The sequence below is a fragment of the Physeter macrocephalus genome, chromosome 4 (genome assembly GCF_002837175.3).
Source record: "Physeter macrocephalus isolate SW-GA chromosome 4, ASM283717v5, whole genome shotgun sequence".
NCBI lineage: Eukaryota > Metazoa > Chordata > Mammalia > Artiodactyla > Physeteridae > Physeter > Physeter macrocephalus.
In genome coordinates, this window is record NC_041217.1 from 75,972,336 (window position 1) to 75,979,941 (window position 7,606).

At 40.8% G+C, this 7,606-nt stretch overlaps 1 long non-coding RNA gene across 1 annotated transcript; it reads right to left on the bottom strand.

Moving 5' to 3' along the window:
- Positions 1-350: 350 nt before the first annotated feature.
- LOC114486185 (uncharacterized) lies at positions 351-7,374 on the bottom strand. The gene is made up of 3 exons (XR_003679509.2): positions 5,168-7,374; positions 4,692-4,781; positions 351-1,200 (listed from the first exon to the last, which is right to left on the bottom strand). It is a non-coding gene; the product is annotated as an uncharacterized lncRNA (long non-coding RNA).
- Between the last annotated feature and the right edge of the window lie 232 nt (positions 7,375-7,606).

The following is a 7,606-nucleotide window of genomic DNA, read 5'->3' on the forward strand; positions in this document are numbered from 1 at the left end:
GGTCCTCTGGCCAAACACCACCAATTAAGTGCTCTCATTCCACCATTTTTTAAAATTACACCCACCACATTTTAAACACTTTATTTTGGAAAGTCCAATTTGTAGGCAATGGAGATGATTAATGTTATCTCTGTATTTTTTAAATTTTAACTATAATGGAGATTTCTCATCAAAAAGCATGGAGGGGCTTCCCTGGTGGCGCAGTGGTTGAGAGTCCGCCTGCCGATGCAGGGGACACGGGTTCGTGCCCCGGTCCGGGAAGATCCCACATGCCGTGGAGCGGCTGGGCCGCTGAGCCTGCGCGTCCGGAGCCTGTGCTCCGCAACAGGAGAGGCCACAACAGTGAGAGGCCCGTGTACCGCAAAAAAAAAAAAAAAAAAAAAAAAGCATGGAGGCCAGAAGACCATGGAACAACAATTTTTACTGTAAAACAAACAGGTCAAACTTTGGCAGAAGTTGTAAGGCTAGCATGCAGTGGTGGCTTCCATATCAGAAATACAGAGTTCGTTACTTTGTGAGAGAAAGCAGTTTTGGTTTTTTTTGTTTTTGTTTTTTTCTTTTGGCTGCCAGAGGGATTGATCCACCTAGTTCCAAGTAACTTTACTTGACAAGCAAGCTACTTGCTTATTGGGGTTTATCAGTCACTCTTGCTAGTAGCAGTCTGATAACACTGCAGTCAGAGCTGTTGATAATAAAATTTTTGACTTGTCAACCAAGAGGGTATTATCTACACGGTGAAACTTTGGACATTAGAGGGTACAGGCACTCATGCTAAACTTTGACGCATCCACTGGTGGCAAACCCCAGGGGAGTTTACCCCATTAGCACTTTTTTTTACACATGACAGTACCCTGAACAGAAGAATCTCCTCTAACACTTTAAGAGCATTCATAGTATAAGCATGTAACTCATTAATTTCAATTACACATTTTCACAGCTATGCGTTGAATTGACTCAGAGGCCTCACTCAGAGCTTTAACTTGGTTTTTCTCTTTGATGCAAGTTGTACCCAAACTCTGTCAGTTGAATTCACGCTCTCTTTTGCAGGAACACAGACCAAGGAGTTTAACACTGGTACGTGATGGGTTACAGCAGCAGCCAAGAGACCATTTTACCCCCTTGACAGAAAGTTCAGGAAGTGCAAGGAGGTGTGTGACCAGTCTGTGAGGTCAGTTGGAACAGTGGGAGGCTTCTTATTATCTGAGGTCAGGAGGAGGAGAAGAGAGGGATTAGAGAGCATGAGGGTGGCAGCCCCACAGCAGTAAGCACAGCTCTGCATTTTGGTTTTAAGAGGCTGTCTACTCAGTCTCAACAAATTTTTAGAACAACTAAAACACTGTTTAGGTGACTGTTTTCGATCCTTCCTTGTCACTGCCTAGCCTCTAAATGTTCATTAACTCGTGGAATAGTTGGAGGATCCTTATTCCCTCCCCGCTCCTGCTCATACCCACCACTTGGGGGAGAACATCCCGGGGAGCCTTCTCGTATCTCCTAACCTGGCTTACACAGACCCTTTGTCTTTTCTCCAAGAAGGTACTGTGACCTCACTGGCCCTACACTGGGCACCAAATTAGTCAGGCAGTCTAGCACTCCCTAGACAATGGTATAGTGGCAGCTGCTAGTCACACTTCTGTAGAATTGGTCAGTAAGGAGACAACAATCTCAAATGAACTGAAGTAGTTCATTATTTACACACACACAGCATAAGCAAATGTAGCATGTTGTCAGCTCCCCACATCCATAATTCCACAAAATCACACCACACTAGAGGGATCAGATGACAAGAGGACACAAGTGATGGCTTGCTCTGTTACGAAGGAGCCAGTTTCCATGTTACAGCTGAGCAGTTTTACAGCTTGTAGTTGCGCCCTAGGAGGGTGGGGGCAAGGTTGGAAATTTCTATGTCTCACAAAAGCAAGGAGGCAGGTGAGAAACTATCTGCTGGTAGCCTGTCCCAAGGTAGGGAACCTCCTATAAGAGATCAGTGAGAAATAGCCTTATGATAGCACCTCACAAGACTGCCTATCTTTCCATGTTCCGAGGCATTCAGCCAAGACTTGGGTCAGACTCCAGTTGAGCCTTGCCTATGTGGCCTAGGTGGAGAAGTATAAGGTCACCGGAGTACCATACCAGAGCCATTCCCCTGTACCATGAACCTTGAAAACGAGGTTGACTGGACATGATATCTTTGATTTGCACTTTCTTTACATAAGTTCCTTGAAAATGCTGCTCCACTCTTGCCTTGCTTTGTATGTTGGTGCTCATCTAATTCTGTTGCTTTTGTAACTTATTTCACAGTTTTGCCTGGCAAGCCTAAGGATGTTTTCTTTATTTTTGTTTGTTTGTTTGTTTTCTTTATCTTTAAAGTCTAAGAGTTTTACTATGATATTGTCTTGGAGTTGATCATCCTGGTTCAATTTTCCCCGATACCTGATGAGTCCTTTCATTTTGCCTCATCATATAAGTAATCTATCATTTCTTTTTTATAAATCAAGTCCCCTAGTTTGTTCTCTCTAAAGCCTGATTCTTGTATGTAACACATTACAATTTTTCTTCAACAAATACAGAGATTCCCAAACAAGTTCCCAAACAAAATAGTAAAACAACCCTGATGATTTCAACACAGTATGCCAGTTTAAGGCTTAAAAAAAAAATCACCATCAGTTTATAAACAAAATGTAGAAAGACATAATGTCAGAATAAGGAAACCTTTGATATGAATAAATTTATTATTAAAAAGAAATGTAGCTGGCTTGAAAATAGGTTAAGAAAGACTTAAATTCTAAGCTATTCTTAGGTGAAAAAACTTTGGAAGAAGATTAATCACCAAGTTGTCTTTCTAACACATTAACACCCATTACTTTTAAATGGCAGTCTTTCGCAGGAGCTTCCTAATGTGTCAAGAGCTATAAAACAAAACCCTATAAACAGTTGCCAGATTCTCAGTTCATTTTCCCTTTAAAAAAATATAATTTTCAGGCTGACACCTGTTGACACACATAATCTGGTACACCGGATCCTTCCCTGTGTTAGGGACAAAAATTCTACCACTGAACCACCAATGCTTCCCTTTGTTACACCACAGGCAGAGTAATTAGAGTGTCCAGAAAGACCCAGCAGTAGTTCCCAAAGAAGTTTTTTATGGTGCTAATAGCTAACAAGGACACCAGAACAAAAGGTTTTTAAGAGGAGACTTATCGTAGACAAAACTATAAATAACAAAATATCTGATTTATCTGATCAGACTCTTAACTCTGAAAAAGATTCTGTCCAACTGCACAACAGATTCTGATAGAAGAACATCAGAAATTCATCCAGGTTCTTTGTTTCTGTTCCTAAATCTTCACTTGTCAACCTCAAACTGTTGCCTGAGAAGGTAAGCTAACTTGTAGGTTAGGTAAAGTACAATTTTAATCCAGGAAAGAAATAGGAATCAGAATCACAATTACAGTTAGAAGAAAGAGGGGGAAAGGGGACAGAATCAAGATAGAGATAGTGAAGAGATCAATTTTGGTTCTTGGAGTTGGTCCTTTGAGGCTTTTTTTTTTTTTTCGTGAAAGAGTAATGATCAGTCTTACGATAATTATAATAATATTATGTGTCTGCTTTTTAAGGTACATAAAACATTTGAACGGGTATATAGTTTGAAAAGATTAATATTGTTTGCAATCAATATTTAATTTTTTGGGAGAATTCAATTTCCTAAATTAATAGGCTTTGCTTTATTAGCTGTATGAGGCATAGACTATTTTAAAGAAATATTGATTGTTAAAATATTAGCATGGTGATCTTTTGGTGAAGTTCAAATAGTAGAGAGGTCTCTTTCCTCAGTCTTCCCTGGGGAAATTAAACTGATGAAAGGAGCCTGGGGAGCTCCCCCACATTTTGGGACTTAGGACTTTTTGAAAGACAGGAGCTATGACCTGCAATCATGCTTTTCCTGCTGAGAAGCCAGGCTAGATCCAGGCTGAGTCATAAACTTGTTTTCAACAAGGAAACAACCATCACCTTGACCTTGAAGAGCTTTGGCTGTATCTGCCCTCTGCTCAACACACCAGACACACACAAGCTCTGGCCAACATGCTTTCAGTTACCACCTACATCAACCAGATCTACATTTATTCCCACATCCCTTTCTAAACTACAAACCTATACTTCCAACTCACAACTCCTAATTCACAAGTCAATGCCTCATATGCGTCTTGGAGTCACAAATGCTAAAACTCAACATACCAGTGAGTTCCCTGTCAGCATCACACATCACCCTCTGCCTCAACACTCTGTGATCAGACCCAGGTACTGCATTCCCAAAGGAGTAGTATACTGTCCCGTGTTTCAATCCGTCAGTAAAACCATACCCAGACCTCTTCCCATCCCTACCTAGTACATTTATCCTCACCACCATCCAGCCTGTTGCCCATACCAGATCTTACTATCCTTTTTGGATAGACTCTGTCATCCTCCCAGCACAGAAGTTTATTTCCAGTATAATTAATAAATAGTGCTTAAATTTATAGGATTCTCTACAGATTCACCTCCACTTCATTATTATACCCTTCCTCTATCACCTCTTACCTCCATTAATCTAAGCAGATCAAAAACTGGCCTCCCTACAGCAAGTCTAGTCTACTCCAGGCCCTTTGCCACACTGCATTCTGATTGACCATTCCGTGGCATAAATCTGGACATACCTGTACCTAAATCCATGTCAACCAAGACAGTAGCCAAGCAACAGTAGTTCTCCCTCCCTCGGTCATTAGGGCCCTGGAGACTGGGAGGTGCTGGGAAAAGAATTGCAATAGGTCAGCCTCTGGAGTTAGTGGTTTCTGGACTTATGTTGGCTTTAAAACATTTACATATTAGAGAAGCACAAGTCTCTGACAGGGCTTGGAAATTAGGCAGCAAGGATAAAAATGAGTCATGTGCTGGTATACCTGCCCTTTTGACTTTTCAGTTTCACCAAGTCAGTTTCCTAGCAGCTGGAGTAAAGGCCACCAAAAGGCCCCTGTAGGAAGTTCTCTGGAGGAAACATTCTGAAACTTGGTCTTATGGGAATTCTTAGTAGTAATGATCAGAGGTGTCCTAGAAGCACAGAGGTCTTCACACAGTGACAATTTTGGGTTCCTCAGGGGAGAATTTTTATCCTTTAGAGGGAGCTGGGTCCTACCTCCAGTTCTCTTCCATCCCAGACCAAGCTCCAGAAACAGTGGGATGGCTGCTTAATGTGCTGGAATCTGTGCAGTCATTGAGTCCAGGGTGTGGACAGGTGGCTCCATTTCTTTGAAGAATCCTGGTAGATGAAGTCCTAGGACCTGCTGGCGGTTGTGGGAGAATCAATCTCATGAATTATTGGATGTGTAATGATCTGTGAAGAACACCTTAAACTAAGAATACTGGTGCTTCAATAGCAAGCATTTTATCTCCCACCTGAGTGACCCAAGTTTGAGTGCAGGCCAAAATGTACAACTGTTTTTCTTCTTTCTGCACCATAGTGGCTTCATTACTACCTCTATTAAGTCTTTATTGCAAAGGCAAGTCTCATCTATACAAAGATCCAACAGGCAGGGGCAACACAGTCAGCTGAGGTAAGGGAGGGAAAGAATAAAATGGACAGTGTTTTGGGAACAAAAATTATTGAAGACCGTTTCTAAACAGTAACGTGACAGCCTTGGGACTGGGATAGGGCTATGATCATGGAAAGATTAGTGCCTGGCATGAGTTACACAACTGTTCCTCTGGGGTGCATCTTCCAAGGCAGGAAGTAAGTTCCAGTGTGTTGCTGGGACATGTAACATTTGGAGCTAAAATCCTTGCTACACTCATGTGTATAACCTCTGACACCATGACATCACCTACTAACAAATGAGTGTCCTAGAATATGAGGAATAACTTTACTGTGTTTCTATCTTTGGAAGTTAGCTTTGGAAAAAGATCAGAAGATTTCCCTCCCTTGTCATGCCTATATTATTCTGATTTTCTCTTGTCATGATGCATGTAAATGTACCCCAAGAGATTTGAGGAACATAGAGGAAGTCTCACCCTCTCCTTTAGGTTGCCATCCCATAAACTTTTCTTGAACCTTCTGTATGTTACACTGGACCAGAAAGATGAGGAATTTGGCCAATAAAGACACTTCTCTCAACAGGTCACTGTACAGGTCACCACAATATCACAAATGGTCAAAATCGTACATTAAGTTAACTTTTGGAACCTAGTATCTGAGAAGTCAATTGTTCATTTTGAATTCTAATTATTTACCTCTCCTAACAGCCTATCAGGCAATTACAGTCAACTTAACAGAGGAATATTCAGAACTTCTGACTTAGGTGGGCATGGCAAATACAGAACAAAAGCTGTTTAGAATGAGAGAGAAACTGAAGTGTAGCTCTAGAAAGTGCTAAAGGCAGTCAAAAGCCAATCAGCTTTAACTGCCAACCATTCAATTAACAGCATAACTCCCTAACTGACGGACCACATGGCCACTCCTCACAGATGAGACTACATCAAGTGATAATGTGGACAGTTCACCTGCTGAAGCAGAGAACATGTCCACCTTATCTCTACTCTGTCCAAATCTGCCAGCTCCAGAAGGCTGAGAGTGCAAGAGAGTGTAAGACCTCTGCTTCTTAGGTACATGCATAGGAAACACAGGAATTTAGGGGATAGCCAAACAATAAAGATGGGGAAATTGTCCTCACCAGTTTTGGTGTTCTGAAGAGACAAAATTAAGAGGGAGGAAGGGATAATGTTTGAAGTTCAGTGGGGTGGTGGAAAACTATTCTGGTCCAAATACCTCCTGCTATTGGCCCAGTGATAAGTGAAGCAGTTGGCGTCAGAGAAGCCACATAAATGAGCATTTGATTTACTATGGGAGGCAGAGACGAAAGAGCAGCAGAAAGCTGGACAAGAGCAGGCAAGGAGTTTGGCAGTACCATCCATCCACCTGCATGCCAGAGGCAGTGTCATCCTGGGTTTTTCCCTACAGTCTCCCCTGACCCTGGACAGTTAATAACCTAAGATTTGCCTAGGGAAGAAATTCTGAGGGCAGGCTGTGGCATGGGAATCATCCTAAATTATAACATGACTGTAATGACATACACAAATTTTAAAGATAAGGTATCTTTAAAGATCTGTTAGTTTATTATGCCTTTATAGTTGGAGGGTGAAGAAGAAAATATCAAAGTTCTTTGTCTAACAAAATGACTCATGGAGATTAATTTATATATCATTACCCGTAATAGCCAGTTAGCATAAAAGGCAATTAGAAATGGATGGTTGTATTCCACAAGACACATATTCTGAAGTCATGTTTTTTGCCTTATAGTCTATTAATGTAGCTACTTTTTGGTTAATATTTTCAATAAAGCTTCTTTTTTCTCTTTTTGTTTTCAACCTTTCTGTCACTTTATAGTTTCGGAATATCTCTCGAATACAGCATATAGTTAATTTTTAAATCCAGCCTAGCAATATTTATTTTTTACTGTATAACTTGATCTCCTTATATTTATGTAATTGTTAATATAATCAATTTAAAATCTATCAGCTTTATCTTTTTCTATTTGTCCTCTTTGTTCTGTGTTTCTGTTTCTCTCTTGGGTTTTTTTTA